An 8778-nucleotide genomic window follows, 5' to 3' on the forward strand; every position below is an offset into this window, starting at 1 on the left:
TGGATTTAAAGAGACAATTAAGAATCGAGTCTATTTTTAAAACATATGTTCTCAGGAGAATTATCGATGCGATAAATGTGCAGACTTCAAATTAAATCCAAAATATTTGATTAAAATATTTCACATTTCAATTATCTTACAGAATACGAGTTTTTTTATTTCTTTTTCTTTCTTTTATTCATCTCAAGTATCGCAACAACATATGAAGGGGTATAAGAAGAGGAATCCATGTTCACTTTCAATCTCCCCATTCCCAAATTTTTCAGAAGAAAAAAAAAACACTAGACCATTTTATCAGATTTCATGATGAAATCAAGAAAAAGTGGAAATATATTACTCTCTGGAGGGTATTCAATTTTCCACTCGTGAATTATAGCATGGTATCAATGTGAAAAATTTCACTAAATTATATCATTTTCTGCGCAGCAGAATCATCACAATTCCCAAATCATTTTTTTGTACTTTTATGGTAATGGGCAAATACCACAAATATCGATAAAATTAAATGAAGATTGAATTGAGTGGTTTATTTGTGTTCTGGATTTAGAATTATTGAACGATTCAATACAAAATTGTGTGCTTTTCACCATTTAACCGCAGATTTGGATGTGAAATGGACGAAAAAGGCACTCCTGCATGCTAGGATAGCCCACAGAGGGGAAAACCAAAACCAATAGATTTCAATCACCATGAATTCTATCTCATTAATTCGATTAAATCCAATTGCACTACGCGGCGCAGAATTTAATTTACGTATAACAATTATTATTTTTTTTGATAAAAAGCAATAAACTTTATTTTTTAATTAAAAAAGTCCCATAAATTAAAATAATTAACCAACTTGTCTGCCTGCAGCGGATATCTCAAACTCTGCCTCAACTGGTTTTGCAATATAGACTTCATGCTAAAGTATCGTTGTGTCATAAATTATCCCGCGAGGGATGTGGTTGGAAAGTTTTGGCTCAACTCTCAACCCAACCCAACACCTCCCTTTTGTGTGCAAATTGAGAGCGTGTGAAAAATTACGCATAACCCAATTATTAGAGCCACAATATGATGGCTTTTGAGCTTTTCAACCTCTATTATATATATGTGTGTGGTCTACGTGGTTATATATAGTAAAAGGTAATGCATTCAGTAACGCGACAAAGAGCTTTTAGTGTAACAAAAGGATGGAAGTGAAAGCAAACGCAAAGTTCCGTCTATAATATTATACAATTAATGTATTATATTATAGTAAATTGATAAATTGAGCTAATTGAAAACTAGTGTGGATTCTCCACTTTGCTTATTAAAGTTTTAACTGAACGACTGTGAAACATTTTCATACAATGCACACATGTATTACTTTTGAGCTTCTGTTGCAAACAGAACAAGAGCTGGAAACCACTCGTAAAATATAGATTATGATTTTCAATTAGGTTTTCGCATGTCATAGTCTAATGTAACGCTTCATATTATCATGCTACTGCTGTTTATACACAAGGCACACGTTCCTGGGCACATGTTTCACACAAATAAATAAGGTTTTCCGGTTTTCCAATATCGTGTGTATCGAAAGTATATATGCATTCTATCAACCCTTTAATAATAGCAATTGAGTATTAAGAAAACATAATTTCGAAAGATTAATTGTTATTTAGAATAGGGGAAATGCTCATAATTTTGTCCAGTTTCTTATTTTGGACACTTTGAGGATAACTTTGGACACTAAAAATAAATTGATTAAAATGATAGATTTTTATTCCAATATTTGATGAATAATGAATTCTATCTAAATATTTGTTCTTTTTGGAAGATTTTAACACTAAATACGTTAAAATTTGAATATGATTTGAGTTGAAATTGCTTTGTTGAAAATTCAGTGTGAGCAATTGCTTACGAGAAATATGACAGAACTTCGTGGCTTACTTCAGTCTTATTTAGCTTTGGTGAAGTACTAACAAAGTTTGTTCGCTGTTTTTGAGTGATATTATTGAATATTCATTGAATATTGTGTTGATTCACGTTACTGATGATTTGTACATTTGACTTGAAGTGAGATTTGCCTTGTGAATTATATTTTTCGTGTGAAAAATGGGAAATTTTTTAAGACATTCACCAGTGAGGTGATGATTCTTATTTTGGACAGGTGTTTTTCTCACGAAATTTCGTGAAGTTTTAGCTTTTGTGATGACTAGGTTGGACAAATGCCTGGAGAAACAAAGGAGCATCATCTCTACGAAAGAGATGTAGCGAGAAATGCCTTGAAAGGCTCCCGGAAAGGTCAGGGAATGAGCGAATCCGCACATACTTGGAGTATCGAAGTCAACTCACTTTAATGAATGATATGGAAAGTTTCCGGGCTTCTGTGACATTCTACGTTTCCCTTACATGAACAGGAAGAGGACTTGGTAAGATTGGTTCATCAAATGAAGAACAATGGGCATCCTATTGAGGCAGATTAGCTGTCCAAATTTACAGACAAGTTGTCAAAATTAATAACCAAGTTGTCCAAAATAAGAGCCAAGGTCACCTCTACTTATCAATTCATTTTTAAACGTATTAAAACTAATTTTAATAAAAATAAGACGATAAATAGCTTGCTAAGTTTCTAAACAACCCTTCTGAAAAGAGAGTAACAAGAAATGTCAATTAGTATAGAAAATATCGCACTTCAAACTTGGAACTTCGATGCTTATAAGCAGACTGTCCAAAATTATGAGCACTTCCCCTATTAGAAGCATCGGATTCACTTACAATATATGCCGTCAAGCATTATCATATGAATTTATTTCTAGGGTAAAATGGAATACTTTGGAATTATGTTTAATTCATAATTCTGATATTGTCTCACTGTTTTAGATGGACAAAAAATCACGAGCAACCACCTGTTATTTTTCTTCTTGAAAAAATTATAAGGAATGTTCCGAACTCCCCTTGTGGGAAAGCCTAGATTCCTCTATAGAACGTTGTGTCATCATTATTATTATTAAAAAGCGTCTGGCAAGTTGGCCTTTTTATATGGAGCTATTTGAAGCCAATTCCTAAATTGATCTCGGACTCAGCTCACAGTGCTCCGAGGAAAAAATTTATTTAAACAAAAATTTAGTATATTTATCCCTCCATACAGAAAGGTATCTTATAATACGGAAAAACTTCTCACTTTTTAAATGTTTAGCATAACGATCACGAGTGCAGAAAAAATCCCATACGCATTTGTATGTGAAAGTAAGAAATTGGCTTCAACTTTGAAGGCCACTCGCCGGGGACTAAATTATTAATTATTATTATTACGGGAGAACCGGTCTGTTTGAAACATTTTTTTTATGTTTTTACTTTAAGGCATTATTGTCAAAACTTAGAAAATTATCCTGAAATTTTGTATAGCGCTTAGTAAACTCACTAATTTAGACTTTATAAAAATAATTCGATTAGTGTTTTTGTCACATTTACTTAAATAAATCAAAGAATAATCCATCGCGTCTCAAATATGAAGGCTCTCTCATATTATTATATTATTTGAAATATCAAAATTCCAAATTTTGAATAATTCCTAATTAAAACAACTTACTTTAACTGAAAAAAAAATTGACAAATTAATTGTACATTTGGAGGTAAATTTCTAACCTAATAAGCTGAATTAGTAATTGAGCACTATTACATATTAAGTTTGTCTACCTATAGACCATGGAGGTATGTGTTTCATATTTAATTTTCTTTTAAGATTTGAAACGACTTTATTATTGTAAATATAATAAAAATTTTAGCAGGGACAGCTTTTAGGCTTCACACTCTGTCTTCAAACACACCTATTTTTCAGAATATATATGCCTTATTGCGACTAGCTATTAAAATACAATGTCGGCCAAAAGTTTTTTTTAACAAATATCTGTTCGAGAAACCAGATAAAAAAAGACTTTATTTGGATTTTTCCTTTTTGTAAATAATTTACTTGTAAGCTGTAGATGTTATTCATGTGTTTCAAAAAAAAAAGAATTACTTTTATTTTATTTCAAAAATAATTGTTTCTCAAAAGATTATTCATTCTTCATCGGCCAAAAGTTTCTTGACAAATTTGTAAAACTCAAAATGATCAAATACGTGGAATACGTGTAGGATAAATGTCCTAATTCAAAACCATTTTCAGACGCTTTAACTTTGACGGAAGATTCAACACATTACGTTCATATGTTTTCTGAAGAGAATTACATAAATTTGCTCTTTGACTCTTCTAGAATGTTACTGTTTAGTGAGAATTCTTTAGACATAATTTGAAAACTTCTTAAATACAAGAAAAATACGCGAGCGTAAAATGCTTCAATTGGAAACATATTAATCCAAATGGAGACAAGGGACAGTTACTAATTGGAGACAAACAGTGTAAGTGAAACCGCGACGAATGGCTTCTAAAACTTTGTTGAGTTGCTCTTTAGTGCAAGATTTGTTCTTATTCCTAGTATTTTCTCCTTTTCCATCTAAAACAAAAAGAAAATTTCTCCAAAAAATCATATTTCCGGGGTTTCCTATTGAAGCATTTGCACATACTTCAGAAAAACTCTTTTTGTTCACGAAATAGGTAATTATTTCATTTGAAAACTTCACGTACCATTAACAATAAAGATTAGCACTTTATTTAAGTAGAATTAGCCAGAAATATGACATAAATGTTAAACGAAACGAATAAACAACAGTCGCCTCATTGTGTTTTTCATTGGAAAACATGGTCAATCGATGAAAAATTCGATAGTGAAAAGGTACGCTTTTAATTTTTCTGAGAAATTAACAAATTAAAATTTGTGGATATGAATGGATTTTCGTTTTATTTGGAGCAAAATTAACTAAATAATGAAACTGTGGTATAGAAAATATATAAATATAATAATTTAGTACTGTATTTATCGTGAAAACAATGATGTTTCCATTTGGAGTAGAGATAAATTTCCATTTTAAGCAGGTTTTGAATTAGCTTAATTTACCCCAACTAACTTCTCTTTCAACCTAATTATATTTTGAAGTCATGTTATTTGAGAGACAAATAGTGGATTTGCGCATTTCTAAAGTTTGCAATTATCTATTTAAGCATATAAAAGGGATGATAAATAATAATATAATTTTGTTAATAATATTAGGAGATTTATAATTTATGTTGAAATAGCAAGTTACAAAAATATAATACTTTGTCATCATTTTTTTAAGCTTAAATTGACTATTGTAATTGACTATTGGTTTCTCGAACATACATAGGTTTGTCAAGAAATTTTTGTCTGACACTGTATATTTATCATAAATAGGTCAGATTCATTAAAGAAATATGGGAGAAATATAAAATGTCAGGAGAGTCGCCAATAATGACGAAAACCCCTTAATAAAATGAAATGAATTATAAAGTGTTCGAAGTTGCGAAACATGAAAGCTTTTTCCCAATAAAATATATTCATTATTGTAAATTAATTTTTCATGCTTTAGTTTAAATCTGTTTAAACTGTAAATATTTAAGTCATAGCAGTATGGCAATATGTGTAGAAAAAACACGTATTGGCACATTGTGAATTCGTGTAATGACCTATTGTCATTTTTCTGAATATCACTTGAAATATGAAATTTCAAAATATATATTACAGGACAAAGTAGATTAATGAAAAACTATCACATTATTTGTCTTTTCTTAGATATATTTAAGAAATTGCGATATTTTAACGAAAATGCCTACACGTATTTCCTACCGAAAGGGTGTTCTGTCGACCGTAACTCTGAAACAAACAGTCCGATAATAGTATTAACAGTCGGATAATATTCTTTAATTTTCTCAAAGAAAAATGAGAAATTGCTTGACCAATACTCAAAAGTTTGTTACTTTTTTAGAACCATTTTATAATATGGTATATAAATATAAAAAAAAGATAGATATAGATATAGGGTGGAGTAAGTACTTTAAGGTTTCATGTGCTTGTAATATTTATAATCTTTATTTAAATAAAATTAGATTTTGTACAAAGATACCTTAAAGCTGTTTCTCCCTAAAAATCCAAGAGAATTCCCAAAATTTTTTGGATATTTTAGTGAAAATACATTTTATACAACTATGCATGTTTCAGTACTTTTGCCCACTTTGTAAGCACTTTTGGCCACTTGTTTCCAATAGAATTTTAATAAAATAACAGAAGAAATAGCTCTCGAAAACTTTCACAAATACACAGCACATGTCCTATTTTTATTTAACACCAATTTTATGTGATTATTAGAGTATTTTAAACGACCTTTTGCACATTTTCTATTCGATGTAAAAATCAGTCCAAAGTCATGATTGTTTTTACTGAAATCCGCGAGGTGCGCCACGTGTAAAATGTATGGGAAAATGAATGGCCAAAAGTACTTACACAGCCGAAAAAAGTAAGCTCTTTTAGCCACATGCGATTTTCATTTAGTTTGTTAGAAAATCTTATTAAGAATGATATCACAATAAAATTTAGTTAATTAAGAAATGGACTTTCATTGAATAACATCAAATATTTTCATCAAAAATATGAAATAATGCAAAACAATTTCTCTTAACATTAACAAGTTTCTTAAGAATCCCATGTTTTTTTTTTTAGTAATTGTTTACCTTGTCGAGAACTTCTTTCAATAACTTAGAATTAATCAAGTCGATACAAAATCAAATATGGTTTTCTGATTCGTTAGATTAGAGGTCACGAAATAAGACCCATTTACCTGTTCTAAATAGACTCATAATTGCCTTACAATATGATTTTACTTTAGGTGGCCAAAAGTGCTTACATGTCCAAAAGGGCTGACTCTACCCTAAAAATATGTGCCATACAGTTTTTACAGTTTGTTTGTGAATTGGTAATGTTACAATCATTTCATACTCAAAATACTGCTTCTTTTTACAATAATTTTAACCAAATGTGTGAGAACTGTATTGCGTTAAATTACATTACATTTTGCGTAACATAAAATATTATACAATGGAACAATCAGCTTAGTTGTCTCTTTAATATGTTTTAAAACTTTACTATGACAATCCATAGATTTTGTAAACTTTCGATTATAAGTATATTGAGAGGCTTTCTCTTTATTGGGGTTTTAATAGGATCCAGGTATATAGATAATATTATAAAGTTTATCAACTCGGATACTAAAGGAGACATCTCAAAACTCCTCTCTTATCTGAAAACTTCTCTAAAACTTCTACACCTGAAAATTTCATATATAGCTTTCGCAGACACACTCCGTATTCTCAAACTCCTGCAATATGATGTACAAAAAAAAGTATTTAATTAAACTGTCTTATGAGGCACACAAAAAGGTGCAGTGAAAATATCTGAGGTTGAAACTATTTAACTTAATTTAATTTTTCGGGTTCTTCACAAAGTGAAAAAAAAGTGTAATGAGTTTCAGCTTGAAAATGTATAAGAGTTGCGAATAAATTAGTTAAAGGCATCTTCAACGTTTAATATACTTTAGTAAATTTAATATTTCATACCGTGATGTCAAGGAAACAGAAAGCCATCAACCGGGGATATTAGCTGGGAGTGTGATAATGAAAAGGAGAATTCAAAATTTTCCTCACACAGGAATCTTCAACCCGTCCTAATTAGAATCTCGACATTGGAGGAGCTTTTATCTAGCTTTTGCAATCCTTGATGTTTTTGTCTATGTTGTGAGCATTTTCTCATGGGAAATTCTGATGAGAAAATCAATGAATTGATTATGTGATATATCAGCAAATAATAAAATAATGACTGACATAGATTGTACAAGCAGATTCTTGTCTCTTTTGGGAGGTTAAACATTATATATGTATGTTCTCTATCTATATAATATTGAAAATCATCAGCGCAACAGAGGGGAAATTGTTTTGATGAAAGGCTTTAGATTTTGATTGAGGTAATGGGTTTCATTGTTCTACATTCCATACACAATTTACCAATTAGCTCCTAATTTATATTACTGCATATGACAATATTTCATTGAAAAGCTTTACGCTTCAAAAATTCCTAATATTATTGCACAATTTCAATTATTGCTATAAATTAACCATAATAAAATATTTTCTAGGAAAAAATTTCTCAACAGTGTATGTTGTACAATTTTTTTTGTTGGTACACAATGTATTGATTTTATTTGTGCCATTCACCCTACCTCTTCTAAAATTTCCACAAATGCGCTTTTACCAGAGAGGAAAAAAAAGAGCGATCGTAAAAGCTCTTTCGTAGCGATTTTTTCACATTTTTTTTTCAAAACTATCTCAGAGCTTTTAGGTGATGGAGTGTATTGGAAAACCGGGAAAAAAAGCGTAAAATACAAATATTTACACAAATTTCTACTCTTAACCAATAACAGCACATACAATTTACGCATAGAAATCCATTTTTAAACCCATATTGAGATTTTTTCTCCCTCTTCAAAGAATAACAAAATATAGAAGAAAGAGGTGGAACGGGGGGAACCAATTTGCGTGTCACAAAACTCGCGAAATACTTTAGGTTTAGATCAAGTGTTTGTTTTTTATATATAAAAAAATATTCTGAGTGGTTGAAGGAATTTTTGTGGATTTTATGATGGCCCATCAAATTCCATTTAAATTGAGATAAAGGGATGTGACGGAAAAGCTCCGGCTGGGGTGTTGTGTGAAATTGAAAGAAAATCACGAGAACTATGTGGGGTAGAATATCGAGAATATTGTAATGCTCAACACCTGTGGTTTTGCATCATTTTATATTATTTTACGAAAAAGCCAGTGAGTGAGTGTAAAATAATTTCCTTGATGGGGAACAAGGGTTGAAGATGCTA

General features: G+C 30.5%; 2 protein-coding genes across 3 annotated transcripts in view; one reads left to right on the top strand and one right to left on the bottom strand.

Moving 5' to 3' along the window:
• The window catches only part of LOC129804471 (heparan sulfate glucosamine 3-O-sulfotransferase 5), a 271187-nt gene extending 264403 nt beyond the window's left edge, over positions 1-6784 (bottom strand). The window contains exon 1 of the mRNA XM_055851793.1: positions 5983-6784. The gene's annotated coding sequence lies outside the window, so the exon portion shown is untranslated. The remainder of the gene's footprint in view (positions 1-5982) is intronic.
• LOC129804444 (uncharacterized) overlaps positions 1-8778 on the top strand; it is a 97301-nt gene that overhangs the window by 38517 nt on the left and 50006 nt on the right. The gene's annotated exons all lie outside the window — the stretch shown is intronic.

The sequence above is a fragment of the Phlebotomus papatasi genome, chromosome 2, assembly GCF_024763615.1.
Source record: "Phlebotomus papatasi isolate M1 chromosome 2, Ppap_2.1, whole genome shotgun sequence".
Taxonomy (NCBI): domain Eukaryota; kingdom Metazoa; phylum Arthropoda; class Insecta; order Diptera; family Psychodidae; genus Phlebotomus; species Phlebotomus papatasi.